General features: G+C 39.6%; 1 long non-coding RNA gene across 1 annotated transcript in view; it reads right to left on the reverse strand.

Annotated features, from left to right (window-relative positions):
• Positions 1 to 2,582: 2,582 nt before the first annotated feature.
• LOC118555120 (uncharacterized) overlaps positions 2,583 to 27,173 on the reverse strand; it is a 28,277-nt gene continuing 3,686 nt past the window's right edge. The window contains exon 2 of the long non-coding RNA XR_004926813.2: positions 2,583 to 3,021. This is a non-coding gene — a long non-coding RNA (uncharacterized LOC118555120). The remainder of the gene's footprint in view (positions 3,022 to 27,173) is intronic.

Below are 27,173 nucleotides of genomic sequence, written 5' to 3' on the forward strand. Positions count from 1 at the left end.
GTGCCTGAGTGGCTCAGTTGGTTAAGCATCTGCCTTCGGCTCAGGTCGTGATCTCAGGATCTTGGAATTGAGCCCTGCGTTGGGCTCCCTGCTCAGCAGGGAGTCTGCTTCTCCCTCTCCCTCTGCCCCTCCCCCGCTTGTGCACGGCTGCGTGCGCACGCTCTCTTTCACTCTCTCTCTCAAATGAATAAATTAAATCTTTAAATAAAAAAAAAAAGAGAAATATTGAGTATGGACATTATGGGTTTATTGAGAGAATTAAATGAGTTAAAACATAAAAAGTGCTTTGAATAGTGCCTGGTATCTAGTGAGTACACAATAAACTCAGGAATTAGAATTAAGATGCAATTTCATATATTGACATTAAATTTTTTTAAAATGTGTAAATCTTTAAGACAACTTTTGTATAGTATTTATGAAATTAAATCATCTTACATACCATTGAAAAGAGTGATCTTCAAAAAGTTAACACTCGCTATTTCCTTAATAGGAAAATTCAAGACATTTATAATAATTTCTAGTTTGTACTTAATCAGTTCTGCCCAAACTGAGGAGAAAATGATACTTTAAATTTCCACCATAATTGTACTGGAATAAATTAAAACTATGAAGCAACCATTGTATATGTAAATTTAATAAAGCCAGTATATAATTAACAGCAAGCTAAGCTCCATGCAATAATTTCTTCATTCCTTAGGTGACAAGTGTTTTAAAGAATTACCTCTTTCTTGTGATAATTAAAGTCAATACAGAGGGTTTTTTTTTTCTACTATCAAAAATGAACTCCCTTTTATGTCTTATTGTCTAATTAGAGGATATAAGGCTTCCCTGCTGATAAAAATATTTCACCACTTGAAAACCAGCCTTTCGGTTAGCTTTTCCACGTACTGGTTGGAATATGGCATGGAGCAAGAGTGACATCTGGTGACCATATAAGTTATCACATATAATTATGCCCTTGGAATTACATTTGTGCTCTAAGGCCCCTTTTTATTTAAAAAAAAAAATTATAATAGAAACAAAAAATTTTAATTGAGTACTTCTATATTTTATGGACTTCGAAAGTTGTTTTTAGGTAAAACATGTAGAAGATTATGAAGGTAATAAGAGATTTGCTACAATGAAAATCAACTAGGGGATATTTTGAACTCCAAAAGCACAAAAAATGGCAATTAGATATATCTTATTTCATTGGTAGGAAAGGTGAAACCTGCTTTTTATGCTACAAAAAGTGTATTCACTCTTCTGAAACTATTTGGGGACTTTGCAGAAGACTCCTCCTATAAATGAATTTAAAAGAATTTAAAACATGAAGGGGGGAAATTGGAGGGGGAGACGAACCATGAGAGACTATGGACTCTGAAAAACAAACTGAGGGTTTTAGAGGGGAGGGGGTGGGGGGATGGGTTAGCCTGGCGATGGGTATTAAAGAGGGCACGTACTGCATAGAGCACTGGGTGTTATACATAAACAATGAATCATGGAACACTACATCAAAAACTAATGATGTAATGTATAGTGATTAACATAATAATTAAAAAAAGAATTCAAAACAAAAAAATCCAACAACAAATAAAAGCAAAGTATAAAGACAATATTATCAATACTGAACAAAGGGAACATATCTGATTTTTGTCTACAAACTTCATGAGGTATCAATGAAGAATAATTCAATTTAGAGCAGAGTAAATGTAAATATCAAAAGTCAAAGAGCATTTCCTTTCTGGAAAGGTCAAAATGGTAGAGTAAGATATTGTAAAAAACTTCTTTGGTGCTGTCCAATTCAGAAATACCAGAACTGATGACAGTAGCATACTAGGAGAAAGATACGGAATATATTCTTTGAAGTCCTCTAGCCAACACTCCAAGACAGAAGCTAGCAGAGAAACCAAGCAAGAGAGGTTTTCCCCTAGAATGCACCACAAAGTGGAAAAGAGATGGGAATAATTCCCAGGGACCTTTATCTTGATCTTGAGTGATAGTGGCAAGTAAAGGCAGGTAAGTGTGGGGATATAGGCACAGCCACACACACACACACACACACACACACACAAAAGACAAAAAATATTGTAACTGTTCACCAAAGTGGTTCATTCATCCTGAAGAGAAGAGCAAAACACTGAAGGTAAAATGTCCTCACAATTGGTTAGGAAATATCACTACTCCAACTCAGCTAGCTGTGGGTGCAGGGGTTTCAACAGAATTATGAGGAAAGAGAGAGCAGAGATAAATTTCCCTGAATACAGTTGCCTGTAGACATAGCTTCCTCCCCACCCATCTCATACAGCTGCATAATTGAACAGGGAATACAAACCAACATATCTAGTCTTTTAGCTCTAAGTGAACACTCAAATACTGCCCAGGGAAATAGGAAAAGAAGTCAACAAGAAGTCACATACGGTATTGGGGGGCAAATCATAATCCTGGATAAACTATTCTGATTCAAAGTTGAGAATAAAAGAGATAATCTTTAATGATGTAAAGTGCTACACTATGCAAAGTAAAACAAAAGGAAAAAAGGAAGGGAACACCAGCATTCAAAGAGCATACTCTGGAATTTATTCCGACAAATAGAAAACAACTTAGAAAACCATGTTTAATAATGTCAGAGAAAGCTTGATGTAGAAGAATAAAATACAAATACAGTAGAGTGAAGTATTTTAGGAGGAAAATGATAGTATTGTAGGACCCCAAATTCATTAGGAGCAAATATTACCCTACAGAAAAGTGAACCGGTAACATTGAAACACATTTAACATATCCACATATTTCTAACTTACTGTTTTTCTAACTTAATTATTCAGTTCCCCAACTGATTTATTATCAGGACGTCTACTATCTCCCTCTTGAATCTCCATCCTTCTACACATCTATTCAAGAATTCTCATGGCTGTTATAATCCCCCAAAGGTCAGAAGGAGGTCCATCCACTTCTCCATCTATGCAGGACAGAACTGCACCACGATCAGCCCACTCTTGCAGTAGTCTCCGCTGCAGCCCCACAGGTATGGAAAATCAGTCCCTATAATTGGGGGAAATAGCAAATCACTATTGGGCAAACAGCACAGTAATAATGCAGCAGGCAAGAACCATCAATGGATGTTAAAATTAGTGGGTAAAGTATAGTGAGAAATAGGATAGTGTCAAAAATTTCTCTTCAAGACATTTTTTTAAAGATTTTATTTATTTATTTATTTATTTGAGAGAGAGAGTACACGATTGCAGGGAGGGATAGAGGGAGTGGGAAAGAGAGAATCTCAAGCAGACTCCATGCTGAGCACAGAGCCCCACACATGGCTCGATCTCACGACCCTGAAATCATGACTGGAGCTAAAAATCAAGAGTAGGTGCTTAATGGACTGAGCCACCCAGGCACCCCTCCAAGATACTGATTAATTGAAAAGGGAAAAATAGAAACATTGTGTTGGAAAAACCCAACAGACACCACTTTAACCAAGTGATCAAGGTTAATGTCATCACTGGTAATATGACATTGATATCACGTAACTCCTGATAAGATGCACTGAGAAGAGCGTCTTCACTTCTACAGTTTTTTGCCCAAAATTTGTAACTTCCATCTAACCATGCATGATAAAATACCAAACACGAATTGAAGGACATTTTTAAAAAATAACTGACCAGTAAGTACTCGCCAGAAGTGTCAAGATCATGAAAGACAAAGGAAAACTAAAGAAATGCCACAGATCAGAGTAGATGAAGGAAGCATGACAACTAAATGCAAAGTGGGTTCCTGAATGGAGTAGAAAAAGGACATTAGTGAGGAAACTGACAAAATTTAAATAAGAGCTAAAAAAATGGGGGGGGGGGCGCCTGGTTGTCTCAGTTGTTAAGCGTCTGCCTTCGGCTCAGGTCACGATCCCAGGGTCCTGGGATTGAGTCCCACATTGGGCTCCCTGCTCAGCGGGGAGTCTGCTTCTCCCTCTGCCCTTCCCCGTGCTTGTGTTCCCTCTCTCTCTCTAATAAATAAATAAAATCTTTTTTTTTTAAAGATTTTATTTATTTATTTGACAGAGAGAGACAGTGAGAGAGGGAACACAAGCAGGCAGAGTGGGAGAGGGAGAAGCAGGCTCCCCGCTGAACAGAGAGCCCGATGCGGGGCTTGATCCCAGGATCCTGGGATCACGACCTGAGCCGAAGGCAGACGCTTAATGACTGAGCCACCCAGGTGCCCCTAAATAAATAAAATCTTTAAAAATTTTTAAATAAGACCTGCAGTTTAGTCAATATTATTGTTTCAATGTTAATTTATTGGCTTTAATAACTATGATTATGTAGTATGCTGCTAACATTAGGGGAAGCTGAGTGAAGGGCATATGGGACTTACTCTACTATTTTGCAACTTTCCTGGAAGTCCAGAATTATTTCAAAATAAAAAGTGTTTTTAAATCCATATAATTCATTTAATCCTGACATAAATCTCTGTAGAGGCACATTGTCCTTTGAAAGGGGATGGTCCCTCCCCTCAGTGCCTTCCCAGCCAAGTTTGTCCCCCACTTGGGCTCCTTGGGAGAGGAATTTTTGGTGCTCAGCTCCTTCCATTTTTCAATCACAGACACCTCTCAGTGTTTCTCTTAGGCCAGAAGTACTGGGGCAGGACTGGGTTCTGGTTTTGGTCTCTTCGTAATGTCAAAAACATGTCTGCATTTTTGTTTTTAATTCTTAAAACACGAAGGGTCTGGGGGCACCTGGGTGGCTAGTCGATTAAGTGTCCTGGGATTGAGCCCTGCATCGGGCTCCCCAGTCAACGAGGAGCTTGCTTCTCCCTCTCCCTCTGTTGCTCCCCTTGCTTGTGCTCTCTCTCTCTTTCTCTCTCTCAAATACATAAATAAAATCTTTAAAAACAAAACAAAACAAAACGAAAAACCCACGAAGGGTCTGATTATTATCCTTTTCCTAAGCTATCCTCCCACTACTTTAGTCCCTCTGTAGTCAGCAAGCATGGTTGGTCCCCATCCCCCGTCCCCTGAACCCCATGAGTTTACTTGCATCTGCCGTGGACAGTTTCCAGCATGGTGGGGTGCCCGCCTCCAGGGCCTCTTCTCACTTCTTTGCCTGAGGCTCTTTACGACACCCGAGAGCTTACTCCTGGCCAGCAGGAGTAACTGGCAGTATAGGGGAGTAACAGCCCCTGAGGGGCAAAGCAGGGAGGAAGGAAGTGGATGAATAAATGCTCCATCCTTCCTCCCTCCAGGATCAAACTCAGAGGTATTTTCTAAGCACTTACTCAGTGGGCTCTGGGGGCCTCGAGCCGCAGCTGCTCCCACTTTTATCCTGTCCACTGTCCACTTTTATCCTTCTCACTGTCACCCTGTCTCACTTTTACCACTTTCTCCACGTGTCCTTCCTGAGATCACCCCCTGCAAAGAAGCCACTTGCACCCAAATTGAGACAGTTATATTTAATGATATAAAAAATGTTTTCAAGTTATTCTGAACTGAAAATAAAGCATATGAGAAAGCAGTATCGCCAGTTCCTAACCAGCATGGCCTGTGGCTTCCTCCCCTACAACCAACCACATATGTGGTGCTAAAGCTAGAGGGCAGTTGGTGTGTCCCAATGCTAACCCCAACTGTGGGAAGCACACGGGTCCTGGAGAACGTGCCTGGAGGGGATAACTTCATGGAAGGGAGGGGGATGTGTAGGTTAGAGTAGATGAAGGCCAGACGCAAGGGACAAGCATGGGCCAGAGAGGGCTCCATTAGTTCTTCTCCTGGATCTCCCCACATTTCCTAGACAAGCCCATTGGCTATTGCAATGCCTTGGGTAGCAGCTTCATCCAAGTGTCAGGCGGGGGTGTTGGGTACATTGGCTAGTGTAAGAACTCAGCTACAGGCTGGAGCCGATAAGGGCCAACATTCTCCCTTTCATCACCTTTCTATGTCATCAGGGATCCACCCGCACTCCCCACCCTCCACAACCATGGACTAAGTAGTTATAATAAAGGGAGGCAGCCTCTCTTCCCTGAGCAGTAGTCCTAGGAGATAAATGAGTGGTCCAGCCCCGATTGCTTTATTCCTCAACACAACACCACTTCTAACTAATCTAGGATGGCACAAACTAGGCCCTAGGTTTATATGTCTCCCCCAGCTAAACATTTTCAGTCAAGGCAATCAGGCCCCAGGGAATATAAAATGCTAAAAGGGAACCCTGGAAAAGCGCAAGCACTATAAGCGAGATTACTTTTGTAATTTTAAAAAAGTTAGAAAAAGAAATTATAAGACCCGCTTCACATGATTACTATGACGATGAAGTGTAATGCATGGACAGGACTGCCCAGTATAAAGTTCTGTGTCAGCGTAACAGGGATACAAAGTATGGTGGAGGTTGAGTTTGAATGTTTGGAAGTGGGAAGAAAGGCTCCCTGATTGCTTCTATTTTCTTTGTGAAGTAAGGGATGAGGTAATGACTTAGAGCAAAGGGGAAGGTTTTGGGGTGCTTGAGGGGATACAGAGGGGAGCCAGGAAGATTGGAAGTTTAAGGAAATAGCCTCGTAGAGCAAGACTGTGAACTGCCCAGATAAATCCAGCAGGACTGAAGTCAATAATCACGAGTTTGTAGTAGGGACAATCTTCTCTGTTGTGTGACTTCTGTCATCATGGTTCAGCTGTGCTTTTGTAGACATGAATGGAGCATGTAGTTGGGTTTATCCAGGATAAAGATTTTGCCAGACATGGACGAAAAGATAAGAGGGCATAGGAGTTTAGAGAATTGCGGAAGGTGTTATTAAAACAATAAACCATTTAAGTTAAGCTGGATAAAGTGAAATGCAGAAAAATGCCTGGCCAACAGGGAGAACAAGGAGAGGCCAATGACTAAATTTATCCTTATGCATTTCTGTCTTTACAGATTTCCTGCAGCTTGCTGAATGAATCAGTCATTCTTCTTTCAAGAGGCTGAGGCTTTTATTTTATTCTTTATACTTTACATGTTATATACCCTTGTTGGTGTTTAATTTTAATTACCAAATATTTTATAAAAAGAGAACGCAGAGGTGAAATTGTAAGATTTATTTCTCTAATAAATCTCTTTGCATGGCAGATTATATCGACAAGCCTTTTGTTTTACAACTGATGACACCCATGCTTTGTTTCTCAAATAGAGGATTTCCTTTTCTTTTGAAAAGAATAATCATCCTTAGTTGATAATTATTGACTAGAAACTCTGTATCTTCAGGTGCCAGTTGGAGCAAGAAGCTTCCAGTTGGGGCAAGAATTCAGTTGCAGGTAAAATTGACAAAATGAATGCCGTATCCCTCTCGGAAGCCTTGCTGATCAGATGGTCACCATTTTCCAGGGACACCACCTGAATCATGCTAATGAACTCTCCTGCTGCTGTGGCCTGTCCAACAAGGCCAGGTGGAGTTACATGACAGTCCAGGTGACGTCAAAATGTCAGTGACAAGTTGGCATAACCCTGGGGCCGCAGGGGAAAACTTCATAGAGATTTGCCAAACCCTCTCTGGACGTCTTCCGAATGCAGCCAACTCAGCATCCAAACCAAATCTGCGGCTGCCCGTGATTTTGCAGATTAACAGCCCATTGGAGTCTAAACAGTATCCTGCTGTCATCTAGTGACCATTGATGGAAATGCAGACCCAAAAAACTCACGGAAAGACTGCAGAACAATGGTATGGCTCTGGGTTAGAGGGGACCATAAGAGAAATAGGGAAGAGATTTGGAAAGTTAGAAGTGAAGCGGCAGCCATTGCTCTCTCAAGGTCACTGGGGTTAGAGACCACGTGTGAGACGGACACAGAGGTGCCGAGGGGATCCAGTTTGTACTCATTCTTTCTGGCCGCATTCCCAGTCCTGCCCCACAGCTGACAGTTCTGACCAACAGCAAAGCAATCGCAGGCCCACCATCAAATTCTTTGCTGTGAACCCAGAGATGACAGCCAAGGTGAGGGAACAGCTTTCCATAGACTTCAACACCAGCCTTTCAGGGTCCCATTCCAGCAGCTGGATGTGCCTGGCTTCCCACAAGGTCTGACTTGTTCACCTGTCCCAGGACTGCAGAACCACTGGCCTTTTCCTTGATCTTTCAGTGTTGGAGGGGATCTTTATTGCCCCAGCCCTTCTTCCAATTGTGAACTGTCCAATTCCTACAATAAATCCTTATTTCGTATATTCATAGTGGTTCCTCTTCCCTGAATGAACTTCACTGACACACCCTCTACAATAATCTATGACAGCAGAATGGGATGCCCTGTACCCTACTCGTATCCCTGCAAAGCTCAGCTCCAAATGCAAATCCCAGAAGGTTGCATCTGATTGGTGGAATCTAGTTCATGTTTGCATTCAAGCAAATAAGGAAACTGGGAAATGTATGGGTGTTGTCTTTTTTTTAAGTATTAAAATGAGGAGATTGTGCTTGTCAGGATCCTGTTTGGAACAGACATCAACCTTAAACGGGGTAATTTGGCAAGAATTTAAAATGTGGGTAGGATTTAAGGAAAGTGGGTAATGGTTGGCAACCCCTTTACTTGAGAGGTAAGTAAAGGGAGCAGATAATACAAGCAAAAGGAAGGGCATGGAGGGGGCATCTGACAGGCGCTGGGGCCTTCCAGAGAGGCACAAAGCTAACCCACTTCCACATGGCAAGGATAAACATCCTGACCACTTTCTCTTCCTGCCCTCTGGACCCCCTCTGGGGTCTGTATGACTACAGGGCCTTTGCTCATGCTATTGTCTACACTTCTTTGTACAGTTAATTTCTCAAGATCTGTACAGTTAATTTCTCAAGACCCTTCTGATATTACATCAACTATTACTTCCATCAGGAAGAAAAAATAATTTGCTCCTTCTGCTAGAAAAAGACTTTCCTGTATTTTCAGCAAAATCTTTAAAATCCATGTTGAAGGTATTTTAAGCCCTTTTAATAATGATTCTCAGTTTTAAAATTTCACTTGATTATAGATCAAAATGTTGGTAAATTACAAATCAATTAATTAGAAAAAGAAATAAAAATAAAAGCAAATAAAATACAAATCAAAATATTTTACCATTGAGACGCCCAGGTGGCTCAGTCAATTAAGGGTCTGCCTTCAGCTCAGGTAATGATCCCAGGGTCCTGGGATGGAGCAACGCTTTGGGCTCCCTGCTCAGCGGGGAGCCTGCTTCTCCCTCTCCCTCTGCTGCTCCCCCTGCTTGTGCTCAATCTCTCTCTCTGACAAATAAGTAAATAAAAATTTTTTAAAAAACATATTTTACCATAAAATTCAACAGCATAAAACTATTCTGTCAAATTGGCCTTAACAGTTTTTTGTCCTTTAAATTTTATTTAAATTCAATTTAGTTAAGATATAGTGTATTATTAGTTTCAGAGGTAGAATTTAGTGATTCATCAGTTGCATATAACACCCAGTGCTCATTACATCACGTGCCCTCCTTAATGTCTATCCCCCAGTTACCCTATCCCCCTACCCCCCTCCCCTCCAGCAACCCTCAGTTTGTTTCCTATGATTAAGAGTCTCTTATGGTTTACCTCCCTCTCTGTTTTCATCTTATTTTATTTTTCCTTCCCTTCCCCATGTTCATTTGTTTTGTTTCTTAAATTCCACATATGAGTGAAATCATATGGTATTTGTCTTTCTCTCGCCTTAACAGTTTCTTAATACATATCCTCAATTCTTTGCAACCATTGATTTATTACCTCTGCTACATTCACAAGGATAACTTGGAAGAATCACCTGGGAAGATTTTTTTTTTTAATAGTGCTAATTCTTTTTTTTTTTTAAAGATTTATTTATTTATTTGAGAGAGCGAGAATGAGAGAGAGAGAGAGTACATGAGAGGGGGGAGGGTCAGAGGGAGAAGCAGGCTCCTCGCTGAGCTGGGAGCCCGATGCGGAACTCGATTCCGGGACTCCGGGATCATGACCTGAGCCGAAGGCCGTCGCTTAACCAACTGAGCCACCCAGGCACCCCAATAGTGCTAATTCTTTATACCAGACCAACTAAATCAAAATCTCTGGAAATGAGGCCTGGCATATGCATACATTTTTTAAATTCCCCTATAGGATTCTAATATGAGACTATGGTTGACCATCAATTACCCAAACTGATAAGTTAGCTAAAAAGAGAAACTGAATCTTCTTTGTATTTGCTTAGTCATAAAGTCTAGGATGGGTTTGTTTTTTAATACCAAAGGGAGGCCTGAATGAGAACTACACTCGTAGCCTTTTGCCTATATAACTCTGCCCCTTCTTTGTCTTCCCGGGAACCTGATCCAGGTTTCTACCAGAATTTCTATCTCCCAGATTGCAATTGTAATTGCCCAAATATATGCCTATTTGCTTAAATTGTCAGTGAATTCTTTCTTGGTCAACAGAGCTCTAAAGATTTTAAAGAGTCTTCGTGAAGGTTTTAGGGGTTCTGGAAAATTATTTAGGAGAATTTGAAAAAGACGTTATTTTTTCTTTGCCAAATTTATAGTCTTAAAGACCTAAGTAGATTTTTCTAAATGAGAGGCTTCAAAGCAATTTTATCTCTTTTTCTCCCTATTTTCTTTCTTGACAGAAATTGAAAATGCCATAGGAGACCCTGGGGAATACTTTAGGAGGCTGTCTCCAAATCTACGTCCTTCTCTTCTACTTAATAGAAGTTTTTTTCCTTCTTCTGGGTTAGAAAGAGTTTTTTAATGAAAAGTTTTCCCCTCCCAGTAGCCTAGTTTTAGAAGTGAGGGTGAATTTCTTAAACATGAAAATTTTCTGGGGCTCACTGCTTCTTTTTCACCTTTAACAGTCATGGGCTTCTTGTGAGAAGTCTGCTTTAGTAAATCTCAAAGGCACTGGGGAATTAATTATTGAAGAAGTTTTGCATGAAGCCGTATCCTTCCTTTCCCCTTCAAATACCCTGCTCTTTCTGCAAGCCCTAAGACATGAGATGGTGTTCTCCGATGAAGAACGGCATCACGTAATGAAAAGCACTGACGCAACCCAGTGAGGCCTCGTGGTTGTGAAATTGAGGGAGATGAAAGAACATGGATTTTAGAGTCAGAATACAGAGTTCAAGTTTTCTGTCCCTACCCCCTATTAACTGTGTATTTGTAATTGATTTGCTTGGTCTCTCTCAACCTTATTTCTTTTATCTGCTTGGAGAGGGGATTATATCTACTCCCTCAGAGTTCTTGGGAGAATTAAATTTAATAATATACATAAAAGGACCAAACACTTGACTTGGCACCTAAGAAGGCATCCAGAGGAGAAGTAACCAGGTCCTGATATGCAAGAGACCCGACCAGGTGGCTGGGCTATTGACTGGTGGGAAGAGAGAACATCAAACAAGTCAGTCTCTTCGACTATCTTCAACTATCCCTGTGAGAGTCTTGTTACAAGGCTTCTCTAACATGGTAGTTTTTAATTCTGGCTATGCAAGTAAAGACTTAAGGATCTTGAAAAAAACAATTGGTGGAGGGGGGTCCACTGACAAATGAAATCAGAATCTTTGGAGGGGGCAGGCAAAGATATTCATTGTGCAAATGGTTCCAATGTGTAAGTCAGGATTAAGAATAATGAAGTAAGCAATTTTATACTAAGGAAAGATATGGTGACTTTAAGAACAATTGTCTAGGGGCACCTGGGTGGCTCAGTAGGTTAAGTGTCCCACTTGTGATTTTGGCTCAGGTCATGATCTCATGGGTCTTGGGGTTGAGCCCCGTATTGGGCTCTGTGCTCAGTGGGGAGTCTGCTTGAGATTCTCTCTCTCTCTCTCCCTCTGCCCCTCCCCAACTCTCTAAAATAAATAAATAAATCTTTAAAAAAAAAGAAAAATTGTCTAATCGTTAACAAAAAGACATGTCACAGATGGGAGCATATATTTGCAAACCACAAATCTGATGAAGCTCTATTATCCAGAATTTATGAAGAACTCTTACCGCTCAGTAGTAAGAAGACAAACAATTCAATTAAGAAGTGAGCAAAAGATATGAACAAATAATTTCAGTAATCATTTTTTAAAATTTTTCTCTATTTTGTGATATTTTGACATCTTACAAAGCTTGCTAGCCTGGGAGAAACTGTCCCTCCCAGGGCTAGCCAATTCTTAGAGATAGCAAAGACTGGGCTGGGAGCACTTCATATGCAAACCGATCAATCAGAAGTCTATAGCTCCAACCAGCTCCTTGTCTAACTCTTACCCCCACGTCAATATTTGCCCTGCTTAAATCATCCCAGGGCCAGGCACAGACAACCAGAGATCACTTCTGTATATTTGGAGCTGGAATTATTCAAACTAGCCAATTCTAAACTGTTACTCTGCCCAAGGAAACCTCAATAAAGCTGATTTCCACTTCCCTTTCTTTTTGCCCAATCTCAAATGGAGGGGTGGGAAGAGGGTAGATTTAGATTTAACAGATGGCATTAGAACTGCTCTTTTTGGAAAATTGCAAAGTAGATGTGTGTGTTTGGATTTTTCGGCAACCTCTTTGTGCTCTCGCCCAAGTTTCCCAAGGTCTCCCCTTCTCCCTGTGTTCTTGTTCTCCCTGTAGGAACCAAAGGCCCCTCCCAGTTCTCTAGAACAATTGTTTTCAAACATTTTTGTTCATTTATCCCTTAAAATAAATATGAAAATCTGTGTACCCTCCTGCTCGTTTTTAAGTTAACAGCTAAATTGTTATTATATATTTAAATAAGTTTGTTTCTTGTTAATAGAACATACAGACTATTAAGTATTTTATAAGATGAAATAGGATGATTGATTATAATTGGAATCAATGACGGAAGGTAAGATTTGATGAAACAGGTCTAAACTACTTTTTGAATAAGCATATTCCACCTAAAGAAGCAATATTACATTTTTATCTGTGGGTTTTATCCAATATATCTCAAAATTTTGGTAGCTTCACAAAGCATTCCATTTCTGTTTAAAAGAATAAGAATCAGGGCGCCTGGGTGGCTCAGTTGGTTAAGCGACGGCCTTCGGCTCAGGTCATGATCCTGGAGTCCCGGGATCAAGTCCCGCGTCAAGCTCCCTGCTCAGTGGGGAGTCTGCTTCTCCCTCTCCCCCTCCCCCCCTCTTGTGCACTCTCTCTCTCATTCTCTCTCTCAAATAAATAAATAAAATCTTTAAAAAAAAAAAAAGAGTAAGAATCATCATCTACCCTTACTTTCTGTTGTGAATTCAATGCTTCAACATGGGTCAAACACCCTATTTCTCAGAACTTCACCTTTTTTCTTTTAAGATTTTATTTTTAAGTAATCTCTACACCCAACATGGGGCTCAAATTCACAACCCCGAGATCAAGAGTCATGTGCTCCACCATGTGGAGCCAGCCAGACACCCTTCAGAACTTCACCTTTAACAGAAATGTGTATAAGATACATATGCCTTAATTAATCACTGCCAGGGATTTCCTTGAACAAAAAACTTGAATATTTCTTTGTTTGATTCATCATAGGTGTTAATATTCCTGAGCCAAGCACTGTAGTGAGATTTGGGGTGGAGAAGGAGATGGGTATGCCATTCTTTTATACCAATGGCGAGTCAGACATTTCAGACAGATCAATTTTAGGAAATGGAGGTATATAAGGATGTTGACATCCCTTAAAACTATTCATGTAAATGCACATACTGGAAAGTTTTCAGATATCACATGGTGTGCATACCTATTGTTACCTTTTAAAACTTAACTCTGTTTTAAACTTTATATTTATGGAATAAAAGGATTCATCCTGTTTAAAAAAACTTCAGGTATCATGAAGCTGGTGGTGAAAAGTATTTGGGAAGGTGCTGTTGCTGGGTGAACTGGGGAGTACCTGGGCCCTGGGGCCTTGACCCAGCCAGACCTGAAGGAGTCCCCGAAGGTTCTTGATCTTGTCACATGAATGAATTCAAGGACTGACACAACACTGTGGATGAGTAACACTAGCGGGAAAGTTTATTAAAGCAAAAGATACGCTCTTGAGATATGAGTGCTGGTGAGCTCCAAGGAGAGAGCTGTGTGCCCTAGGGGAGGGGATGTCTAGCTTTTATTGACAGCTCTTAACAAGGGGGCAGAATATTTATTACCTGGGGCAGGAAACAGTTTCTTGCTTTTTCTTCCTAATTTGGTCAGGGATTTCCTGTCATGGCAACCATCATTGAGCCTGTCTGGTTAGATCTGGCCTCTTATGGGGTGCTTCTGGGACAGGCCTCTGACCTTCCTAATAGCAGGCCATGACTTCCTCATTGCTGACCTCCAGGTATCCTGTAAGAACCTAATTGCCTTCTCTAACAGTGCTAGAACTTGTCCATTGCCCTGGAAAGATGATGGCTGTCATCTATTGCCTATGAGTAAAGTCCACTCTGGCTTTAGATTCCTGAGAAAAATCCACATTTAAAGCTTTATTTCTGAATATATCTTATGTTTTACTCCTGAGCTATTAAAACATAGATGTCGTTTTCAGATTACTTTCAAAAGCTTTTTTTTTTCTATTTTATATATAACCAGGTCATAAAGACTTAATATTATATTCAGTTAAGAAGATTTCAATACAGGGCGCCTGGGTGGCTCAGTCATTAAGCGTCTGCCTTCAGCTCAGGTCATGATCCCAGGGTCCTGGGATCGAGCCCCGCATTGGGCTCCCTGCTCAGCGGGAAGCCTGCTTCTCCCTCTCCCACCCCCCTGCTTGTGTTCCTTCTCTTGCTGTGTCTCTCTCTGTCAAATAAATAAATAAAATCTTCAAAAAAAAAAAAAAAAGAAGAAGAAGATTTCAATACAGGGGTGCCTGGGTGGCTCAGTCGGTTAAGCATCTGCCGTCGGCTCGGGTCATGATCCCAGGGTCCTGGGTTCAAGCCCTGCAACCGCATCCGGCTCCCTGCTCTGCGGGAAACCTGATTCTCCCTCTCCCCCTCCCCCTGCTTGTGTTCCCTCTCTCTCTGTGTCTCTCTCTGTCAAATAAATAAATAAAATCTTTTTTAAAAAAAGAAGATTTCAATACATTTTTGTGTATATGTTTGTCTTAAATATATAAATGCATTGCTTGAAAGATTTCAAATGGTATTAATTTCTCTTTCTGCCATAATTTCTCATTTCTTCTTTCAGTAGCCTAGAGATAAAAACCTAATTATTGTAACAAGTTATGGCTGAGTCAGAGTTTGGCAAATTATGCCCTGTGGGCTAAATCTGGCCCAACGCATATTTTTGTATGGCCTATGAACTACGAACGGTTTCTACATTTTTAAATGGTTGGAACAAAAATCAGAAGAAAAACAGTATTTTATGATATAAAAATGAAATTCAAACTTCAGTGTCCATAAAGTTTTATTGGTGTTCCATATTCTTTTGTCCACAGCTGCTTATGCACTCTAATAGCAAAGTTGAGTTGTTGCAACAGAAACCACACAGAACAAAATGTCTAAAATATTTACTATCTGGTCCTTTACAGAAAATGTTTGCTGACCTCTACATCAGATTATTATCATACAATTAAGAGTATGCTCCATGGGAGAAATAAAATGGTGTACATACTGGGTCACCTGGCTGGCTCAGTTGGTAGAGTGTGCACCTCTTGATCTCAGGGTTGTGAGTTCAAGCCCCATGTTGGGCATGGAGCCTACTTAAAAAAAAAAAAAAGAGGGGCACCTGAGTGGCTCAGTCAGTTGAGCATCTGACTCTTGATTTTGGATCAGTTCATAATCTCAGGGTCCTGAGATCACACCCCCATGCTGAGCTCCCTGCTCAGTGGGGAGTCTGTTTGAGGATTCTCTCCCTTTGCCTCTCACATACTCCCTCTCTCTCTAAAATAAATAAATAAATCTTTAAAAAAAAGAAAGTATTCATCCTTTTAAAAAAATGGTGTACAGACTGAGTTGATTTTCAGCATTGGTCCTTTTTTAAGGCAGAAAAATCCAAATTGAAATAGAATTCTGCCTAGTGGTTTTCCACATCATTCAGAATGAAGTTCAAAGTCATTATTATGGTAAAGAAAGTCATTCTTGATATTGCGTTTACCTACTCTGTAAGTCCTACTATACTCTCCTTCATCACTCTGATTCAGTTACACTGGCTCCTTGCTGTTCTCGGATTCCCACCTCAGGGCCTTTGCATTTACTGCCCCCCCCCAATTCCCTCGCCCTCTAGAGATATCAGCATAGCCTACTTACATATTGCATTCCTTGCTCTGTTCAAATATTAGTTAATTTAGAGGCTATCCTCAACCATCTTATCTAAAATAGCTCCCTGCCCCCAACATGCATACTCTTTATTCTACAATCTAAGTTTCCTGGGAGCAGGTACTTTAAGACAGTTTTATTCAGCACTGTATCTTAGAAGTGTTTGGTTCAGAGTAGATGCTCAAAACTATTCACTGATCAAGTGAATAAATGACCCCCCAACTGTATATATGTGAGTTACTACATCAAAGAGAGATTCATATCTAAAATGCTGCAAGTTCCACTGAAAAAAATATATGCATGCACGTGTGTACTACCCTGCTTGGTTAATGAAAGGATTTACGGCAGAAAAAAAATATGAGTAAAACATCTGGGAACTGTGAAGACATTTGAGGATAAAACTGAATAACTATTGGCCAAACTACATAAACCCATGATAGCTTTGGAGCCTCGGAAGCCAGTCACAAAGGATCTATAGTGTGCGGAAAAGGCGCCTTCGAACTGGGCTGGAGCAGAACTGAGTTGATTATGAACCTACAGGCTGTGAGTTAGGTAGGGCCTCTGAGAATTGCTCATTAACCATTTCAGAGGTCTGTGGTGCAGAGCTTTTTACAGATAAGAAAATGGACTCCCGGAGAATGAATTTTCCTTAACTCTCTCTTTCTTATGCACCTAAGCTAGCGATTTATAAATGGTAGGATTACCAAGCGAATTTATAAATGGTAGGATTACCAAGCGAAAAAACAGTACATTGGTGGTGTTTTGCAAAATGAAATTTTGCTTTCCTGGAATTCTTCCAAGCAGAAAATGCGGATAAAGGGGACCAAGGGCTGACATTATCATGTTTCCTAACGATTTGCAATGGAAGTAAGACAGGGAAATGTGTGGGATTTGTTGAAAACTGAAAGTCAGCCTGGAGAGAGGAAGTGAATGGAGAAGATAAATGAGAATGTGAAGGCTTCATTTCTTAAGAATTAGTGGTATTATCCGTCTTACTTAGCATCTTTATAAATGATCTGGTGGAGGCTCTCTCAGAGAATTAATGGATTTAAATAGACTTTTCCTTTGCATAGCAGGAAAGGTTTAGATAAGAGATAGCCATCATTGGGATGTTAATGAATCCTATCTCCACCTGAGGGATTTGAATAGCTGACATTGAACAATTAAATGCACTATTACCATCCAAAAGAGGATGTGTGTGTGTGTGTGTGTGTGTGTGTGTTGTGGGTAGTGGGGGGAGTATCCACTGACTGAAGTACTGACTCACTGACTCAAGGTAGAACCAAATGGAAAATTTTGGAAGGCATGGGGACAGAATGAGTTTTAGGTTACAAAGACTATTAATACTTTCTAAGAGGTAACTGAAACCTCTCCTAGGAAATTCTGACACCACCACCACAAATCACAAAAAAAACCCCTCTTTTCCTGTTCTTATGTAAAAGTGTGGGGTTGATATAGTTGGAATATTGTGTATTCTTTATGATTGTTCATTGTGACAGATGGGATTTTTGAAGGGCCACTAAACTCACTAGGAAGCTGTGGGTAGGAGGTAGTTGTGTTATGGCATCTCAGAGAGATTAAAATACTCAGCTAAGAAGAATAGACAAATAATCATAAAGGGTGAGGAGAACAGTGACTTCTGTCTGGTAGATTTTGCCAGTCAAGATCTGCTAAGGTTTGCATATCTATTGCTGAGTCCCTAGTGTAATTCCAGACTTAACATAACTTGGATTTAAATTACCTTTCCCAAATTATCTTTCATTCCAGCCTCAGACCACCACTAGGCAGCATCGAAGAGCATCTAACTAATACGTGTTCATTGTTGTCATTGTCGGTATCATCCTTTAAAAACCAATTCAACTGCCCTATTCTAAAGAAGCCTTTTCAAAAGATCTCTCCCCCTCCCCCAATCGGGATTGGTCCTTTTTTTTCCCCCGCCCTTCCAAAAGATTTGTTTTACTCTTCATTCTCAGCATTCCTTTTATTCTGTCTCTTTCCTAGCTACTTGTTTATTCCTGTCCCCTCCCCATTATTAGTTTTTCAAGTGAGGGCATCTTGACATATTCAACTTCAGTTTGTTTGTTTGTTTGTTTATTAAAGTAATCTCTACACCCAATATGGGCTTGAACTCACAACCCTGAAATCAGGAGTCACATGGTCTTCTGACTGAGCCAGACAGGTGCCGCTCATGGTCAGCTGCAAAATTTGCTATGTATCTCCTTAAGATTTCTACCAGATGTATAAAAAGAGGGAACACTTTAGTGTTTTTCTAAGATGCAATTGATTTCTCACAAGATTTGAGGAACATTTAAAAGACTTGGGTGATGGTGTATATATATATATATATATATATATATATATATATATAATTATTTTTTTTTTTTTTAGATTTTATTTATTTATTTGAGAGAGAGAGAATGAGAGAGGGCACATGAGAGGAGTTAGGGTCAGAGGGAGAAGCAGACTCCCCGCCAAGCAGGGAACCCGATGCGGGACTCGATCCAGGGACTCCAGGATCATGACCTGAGCCAAAGGCAGTTGCTCAACCAACTGAGCCACCCAGGTGCCCTGTTTATGACTTTTTGACACAGCCAGGGTGAGCCATTAATTCCTGTCAGAGGCAAATGATGGCAAATGAGAAAAATTTGTTATGCTATGGTTTGACATATACCTTTGGTACTTCCTCAAAAGAGTTTTAGAAATTCAGTTTGGAGAAAGGAAAGAGAGCTAGAAATTAATTCTAGCTGTCTGAAGATAGTAGATCATAAAATAGAGATTGAAGAGATGATAAGATGAATACTAATCTTTATTGATTGCTTTCTCACAAAAAGGGGAATAATGAGAATCTTTCCCAAAATACTACCCGTCAACATTTCTTTCTTTTCTTGTGTTTCCTTAATTAATGAAAATCAAATACATAATTTTTCCCACAGAGTTTTTCTCTAAACCATTGCTAAAGAAAATCAAAATCAATGACACTTGTTAAAGATGGTAAGGTAGATTTTATTCAGGACCATCAAATTAGGTGTAGGGGTCACTGCAATGGGATTTTATAGTTGGTTTGGGGAGAGGGCTTGGGTTCCACTCTATAAAGCACAGGCCAGTGGTCACTTATAGTCAGGAAGTAGGGTGGGGGTCAGTGAATGGAAAATTACCAAGGAAACATCAGGGGTGAGGGCGATTCTGGCTAAACCAACCTAACAGGATTCTTGCTGAAGACAGGACAGGGTGATCAAACATCATGGGGTTGGTAGGGGGGTGATGAGGAACCTGATCAGATATCAGGGGTGATCAGATATGCAGGGTTGTGGGTTCTAGTTAAACTAACTTGAGTTCTTGGTAAAACTAGATTTTACGAGGAAGTGCGTGGATGGGCCTAGGAAAAGTTTCAGGAGCCTGACTAAAGTTTAGTGAAGCAAAGAATATGTGTCACCATAATCAGTGAGAGAAAATATTTCAATAGCTTAAAAACAGACATATGTAGGGGTGCCTGGGTGGCTCAGTCAGTTAAACTTCCAACTCTTGGGGCACCTGGGTGGCTCAGTTGGTTAAGCGACTGCCTTCGGCTCAGGTCATGATCCTGGAGTCGCAGGATTGAGTCCCTCATTGGGCTCCCTGCTCAGCAGGGAGTCTGCTTCTTCCTCTGACCCTCCCCCCTCTCATGCTCTCTCTCTCTCTCTTTCTCTTATTCTCTCTCTATCAAAGAAATAAATAAAATATTTAAAAAAAAAAAAATGTCCAACTCTTGATTTTGGCTCAAGTCATGATCTCAGGGTTGTGAGATCAAGCCCTGCTTCAGGCTCTGCGCTAGGCATGGAGCCTGCTTAAGATTCTTTCTCTCCCCCTGTCTCTGCCCCTCTCCCCCTCAAAAAAAAAAAAAATAGACATATGTAGTAAGTTTCAATAAATTCCAAAATGTTAAAAATGCCAGGAGATGGAAAAAATGTGAAAATAAAAATAATATTAAAGAATGTAACATTGAAAATTTAATTATGTTCACTCTTTTTAATAAAAATAGGAGACATTACCAAATTAAAGTACTCTAAATCACCACATTGAAGTATCTACTTTTGTTTTAAGTAAATAAAAAACTTCATAACAATTCTACTTTCCACAAAATAGGAAACATATTACTCATAGCATTTTGTCACCACAAGATGACTTGCATAAACAAAAGATTTTCAATGACCAGAACTTAGTCATTTACTTAGTGATTATTGTCCCCTTCAGAGAACAGACAATTACAGATTTCTAAACATGCCACTTATAAAAAACCCACGAATATACCGCGGGGTACCACTGATCTCCCCTTTACTCCCCTGACCACTGAAACTCATATGACCTTTGCTGTGAATTTGTCTCTGAAATTCTGAAGTCAAGGACAGCCAGGGTTGGACTGCCTAAGGGTTTGCCCCACATCAAAAACTTGTTCCCTGTAAACAGTCTGAAGAATTTTTACTTCACTTTGCTAACCATTAAAAAATGCTTTGAACTAGAGATTTCACTTAGGACAACAAGCAAGCATTATTACTATTGTTACTGTTAGCAAATCCACACCTTTGGGCAGATAAGGTGTATAGGGTTGATAGATTCTTATAAATTCTTTCTTTTTTTTTTTAAGATTTATTTATTTATTTGTCAGAGAGAGAGAGAGCACACAAGCAGGGGGAGCGGCAGGCAGAAGGAGAAGCAGACTCCACACTGAGCAGGGAGCCCGATGCAGGGCTCCATCCCAGGACCCTGGGATCATGACCTGAGCCGAAGGCAGATGCCCAACTGACTGAGCCACCCAGGTGCCCCAAATTATTTCATTCCTAGTGCTTCTTCTGAAAGTTAATGGAGATAAATTAGATAGAGCTAAAGGTGAACAGGACTGATGTTGAGGGAGGAAAAGGATGGAGAAGCAGAAGGGTCGGCCTCCCTGAGCTGCCTCTGAGGATACCTGGGAAGAGGCATGCTGAATGGTGGAGAAAATGTGTCAGAGAAGATTGTGGAAAACTGAAAAGAGGAGTAAGAGATTCCTGGGGGTTCTGTGGAATGCTATGATGTCTAGCCTAGTCTTCCTGGTTATCTACAATTTTTGTTGTCTCAGAGCTATCTTACTGTTCTGTTAGTTGTAGTAAGTAGATAGTGATATGATGGGGTTAAGAACACACTAGCCCCAAACACAGCAACTCAGCAGATTGAATACTTGAAGCTGTGTTTGAGGAAACGGCAGAAGCAGAAAGGTATCTCTGACCTTCCCATCCACTGCCTTTCTCACTGAAGCAGGTTGTAAGACTCTCATGTGAGAACTGCCCTCCTATTCCCAGAAGAAAGGAATTATCTTCATCTCCAAGACAGAGGGACATTGAGAAGAATCCAGGGGCACCTGGGTGGCACAGTCAGTTAAGCGTCCGGGTGGACTCTCGATTTTGGCTCAGGTCATGATCCCAGGGTTGTGAGATCAAGCCCTGAGTAGGGCTCAACACTTAATGGGGAGTCTGCTTGGGATTCTCTCTCTCTCTCTCCCCCCTACCCATCCCCCACTCACGATTGCTCTATTTAAAAATAAATAAATAAATCTTTAAAAAGAAGAAGAATCCAAACCAGCAGGTCTTGCTCGATTTCCCATTTATTACACTAACCTCATACTCTCTGTCCTATCATATTTTTCCATGACTGTCCATCCACTCTTCATCATACCTAGCATGTAAACATTCAGGTTTAACCACTTCTTTAGGTCTTCATTACCTTATAAAGTCTCCCATGTCATATAAAACTAATATTAGGGGTGTTTGGGTGGCTCAGTCCGTTAAGTGGCCGCCTTCGGCTCAAATGATGATCCCGAGGTCCTGGGATCAAGTCCCACATGAAGCTCCCTGTTCAGCAGGGAGCCTGCTTTTCCCTCTCCTTCCTGCTTGTGCTCTCTCTCACTATCTCTCTCTCTCAAATAAATAAAATCTTTTTTAAAAACCCCTAATATTAGAAGAACTCGTGCTTTTCTCCTGCTAATCTGTTTTGTCAGTTTAATTTTCAGACCCAGTCAGGCACCTAAGCTTGTAGAAGAAAACGTCTTTCCCCTCCAAAAAACCAAGTAATTCTTGTCCATAGAAACAGAAGTGAAGTTTTGATACTGGGGATGTTATTCATTATTGCCCTGTGAATGTTACCCAATTTTCTTCTCTTACCAACCTCATTTCCATGTGTCTGTCTTTATCTTTGTCTGCTCTTTGACTTCTCCTTTGACTCGGTTTTTAACACTGGCCTGATCCTCTCATTGATTGATGGGTTTTTAAAAATCTTTGGCATGTGTTCGTGTTACATTTGATTGACAACAGTGATTTTCCTTGTATAAAATTTTAAATTTCAAAAGTTTAAGAGATCATCCTCCAAGATGCCCAATGGCTTCACCTGGCAGAGCCAAGGAACATGCACCATGGAGACATGTATCTCAAAAGCAGCCCCCCAGCTCATCTGCTGTGGCTCCCACAGGTGAATACCAAGCAACAACAAAACTAATTTTGCCGACTTTTCCCTCCATTGGCATATATATACAGACCAGGGCACTTAAAGGAAAATGAATGGCTTTTTAGAAAGATAAATAGGCAATAGATGGGAGATACATTTGTGACAATGTCTGTTAAAGGTGGTATAGAAACTCTCATCTTTGATGATAAGAGTCACCAAAGATGAGAGTTATATGGTTGCTCCGAGGGATGGGATTTATGACAGTTGGGTTCCTTTGAGTTTCAGGGGGGTCAGGGGTTTCTCCTTTTAGGCAGATAAGGAAATTAAGGAACTCAAATAACTTCTGCTCAAAGTAACTTTTATGCCACAGCGGGTGGCATATTTTGGACTCCTTCATGTACATTTTATTTAATTCAGATTTGTTTTATCCTAAGCTTCAGGTTTATTAATCAAATAAGCTGACATCACTCCTACACGATGTATAGAATTTTTTTAATGTAAATATTGTTCAACTAAATTGAGTCATTATTCCGACAAACTTAATTGCAACAGTAATTTTGTTTTCTAGTATGTCAGCTTCAAGATAATTTCCAAGATCTTTAGGTAACATAAAACATTGGACTGTTATTAAATTGAGTTAATTAATAGATAATCACTGAATACCAGAACAATTTCCAGATAAATCAGAATACTGGATCATTGATTATGAAGCAAAGTTTGAAATTTATCTACTTTTCATCCTATTTCATATGCTACAAAGAGGCTATAACTTTCAGTCATGTTAATGAAGTGTTCCTTTTTGCCATCTTAACAAGATGTAAAAGAGATATATGTTGCTGTAGAAGTTATGTTGCATGTGTTCACATGCTAGTTTGCTCAGATGATTGTGTATGACAAACAGTTCAACAGTCCATCCCTGTTGGGAGAGAAACTTTTGCTATAGCCATTTATGTTCATTTCACAGGGACCTGCAAATTAACTAACAATAGACAGGAGAAAAGACAAGGTTTATTTAGATATGCTCACAAAAGTCACCAGTAATGAATGACTCGCTGAATAGACAGAAGTAAAGGTTTATATACCAACTTAATAAAGAAATAGGTTTAGGGCTTCAACTGGAAAGTATGGAAGGTTTCATTGTTCTTTATTATTTTTTTTTCTATTGGTCTTTATGATGCTAATGGACAGCTGACTTTGTACTTCCTGGTGGTAAGGGCCAATCTTCTTCCCAATGAGAAAATCTCTCAGAGAGAGGTCAATGGCAGCTGTATTTTGGGGTGTATTTGCTTCAGTTTAGATGTTTCTTTCCATGGCTGCTGATTGGTCAGATGTTCTAAGTTTAAAGTAATTTTAATCACTTCCCCCCACACCATCATTTTCTCTGTGAAATAAAAGCCAATTTCTTTTTTCAAAGTTAAAATTACTAGGCGTGGTTGAGGCCATAATAGGAGCAAGAGTGACAGAGAAGTAAAATTATGCATGTGCTTTTGTTTTTCAAAGAAAGAGTAGGGTTTTTTCCCTTAAAAATATAATTTTTAGGGGCGTCTGGGTGGCTCAGTTGGTTGAGCGTCCAACTCTTGATTTCCTCTCAGGTCATGATCTCAGGGTTGTGAGATGGAGCCCTGCATCGGGCTTGTGCTGGGTGTGGAACCGCCTAAGATTCTCTCTGTCCCTCTCCTCTGCCCCTCCCCCACCCTTCTCCCTCTCTAAAAAAAAAAAATTAATTAAAAAAAACCTCCATATTTGTTTACACTTGAAAAATTATTGAGGACTCCAAAGAGATTTTGTTTATGTGAAAAATGTAAAAAATATTTATTTTGTGAATCTTTGAAAAAGAGAAATATCATATGAACCTATGAACCTATTGCATGTTAAAATAAATAACATTTTAATGACAAATATCTAGATTTTCTAAAACCAAAAAATTTGAGAAGAATAGCATTGTTTTACACTATTGGGAATCTCTTAAATGTCTAGCTTATTAGAAAATAGATGGATTCTCATATCTGCTACTGCATTTAATCTGTTGTGACATCACACTCTGTATTATATACTCGCAAGAGAATGAGAATGAAAAGGGCAAATAGCATCTTAATATTATTATGAAAATAGTCTTTACTTTGTGCATCTTCTGAAAGAGTTTTGGGACCCCTACAGGTCCTGAGACCACACTCTGTCCTCTCCATAGATTGAATGTTTGTATCCCTCCAAAATTCATATATTGAAATCTAATCCCCAATGTGATGGTATTAGGAGGTGAGGCTTTTTGGAGGTGATTAGGTCATAAAGGTGGAGCTTTCATGAATAGGTTTAGTGCTTTTATGAAATAGACCCCAGAGAGCTCCCTTACTCCCTTCCAGCCATGGGATGACACAAAAGTTAGCTGCCTGTGAACCAAGAGGAGGGCTCTTACTAGACACTAAATCTGCAGTGACTTTATCTTTGACTTCTTAGCCTGCAGAATCATGAGAAATAAATGTTTGTTGTTTTAGCTGCCCAGGCCATGGTACTTTGTTATAGCAGCCCGAATGAACTAAAACAATCCTTAAGAAAAGGGTCAGTCTATCTCAGAATATAAAATAATATAATGGAGAAGACTTATAAAGGGAATTTTATTTTCTTTGGTTTTATAATACTTCAGTCTGTAAGAGGCTATAACATATGTTAAATTTTAGCAAAGAATACTCAGTTTTAATAGCTTATTTCCTTGGCTCATTGATTAATAGCTAGCACTTACAAGATGAAAGCTCACTCTTTACTTTTTGTATTATCTGTCTACATAGCAAAAATTCTGTGGCTTACCAGAATAATTTTATTTGTGCTTTATGTTGATTTTATTATGTTCTTGATTATTTAAGAAAAAAAAAGAACAAAGTCTCCCCACTTTTGAAAGTGCTAAGGTTCTTTGCAATCTTATTAACTTTCTAGGTTTACTTTAAAAATCTCTTATTGTCACTTTGATTAAATAAGAATATTTAAGTATTGTTTCTCAGTAACCCATGATCCTAATTGTCTACATATCCTCTGACAACTCTTTTGAAATTGCCTTCCTCAAACCAGAACCCTAAGTTCACAAATAAATAAGTAAATATTTCAAGATATCTTTTATACCTATAAGCATCTTTGAGATTTTCAAAAGACCCCAGGAAAAAAGTCACAAAGATTTGCTTTCTCACCTTATAGAAAGAGAGATGCTAGAAATGATTCAGCTTGTTTCAGATGTTTCTATTGTGAGAAGTGGATGGCAAGAGTTGTCAGATCAGAAGAGATGTTCCTCTTCTCTACATAGATTTGTAGAGAGAAACGTTATTGTGATACATTTTCAGAACTTGCATGCTTTATGGGACATCCTTAGATGTTTGCTGTCTATAACATTTTTGCTTCCAGGGGAAGTCAGAATACAACTCATGAAATAGTTATGCAGTGCACCTCAATAGAGAATTTTACTTTCTTCCATTCTGATATTATTGGCTGCAGTAATAAATGAACCATAGCCATTGAGTCTTTGTCATCTACAGATAGGTTTGTTTTGTTTTATTTTGTTTACTCTGAAGCTTGCCTAAGGACTGTTAAAAATTACAGCCAGAGTTTGTCTTCAACAAATAAGGACAGTGTTAGAGACTAGTGGAAAAGGACTATAATAGGTACTTTCAATTATCGGCAATTCAAAAAAGAGACTCTTGCTCAGGCTTCTGAATTGATAGCACTTAGATAACTTTCAGATCTTACAAATGAACTGAGTTAGAATTTTCCAACTCTTTTTCGTTCAGAGGCTGGTGTCTTCACGAGCACAGACTACTAACCAAGATCCAGCAAAGCAAAAGTTAATTACAGGGGAATGAGTGGAGTGATGAGGGAAATTTTAGTGTGGTTGTTTGGAATACTGTTTTTTGTGTTATTATTCTGTTTTGTATGAAGATGTCCTTTTTCTTTCTTCTTAAGCAATCTGTAACCCAGAACAATTTATCTATTTATTGTTTTTATTGTATTTTCTTTTTTTTTTTTTTAATTGACTCCATGCCCAACATGGGGCTTGAACTCACAACCCTGAGATCAAGAGTCTCATGCTCTACCGACTGATCCAGCTAGGAGCCCCTGTAACCTACAACAATTTAGTATACTGCTTTTATAAGCTGAAATAAAACATTTTCACATATTTAATTCTCACTGACACACCCAAATTCAAAAACTTTACTAAGTCTCATTGCTTTTCATAACCATGTAGTTGCATATATTCAATAAGAATCTATCTACCTTTAAACCAGGATATAATTAGAGAAATCACCTGGAGTGTATGATTTGAGAGTGGTGCTTTTTAAATTAGCGATGACAGGTCATTTTAATGGAAAACAAAGGTTGACAAATGGTAAGAGGAAGTTCACTTACTGGCAAGCCAGAAAACTTGGCCCATTTTGAGGACCTCAAAAATGAGGCAACCACTGAATTTATAGGTACTGCAGAAGAAGTCCGGTTTTGGGAGAGAGGTTTTGGGACTTGATTTCTTAGCCTTAGGATAGCCAATAGTAGAAGCTTTTATGATTCCAGTCCAAGACTCCTTATTAAATCTCCCAATCAGAGATTTATTTTGTGGCCTTGAAGCTTAGTGCTTAAGTT

Source organism: Halichoerus grypus, chromosome 2 (assembly GCF_964656455.1).
Source record: "Halichoerus grypus chromosome 2, mHalGry1.hap1.1, whole genome shotgun sequence".
NCBI lineage: Eukaryota > Metazoa > Chordata > Mammalia > Carnivora > Phocidae > Halichoerus > Halichoerus grypus.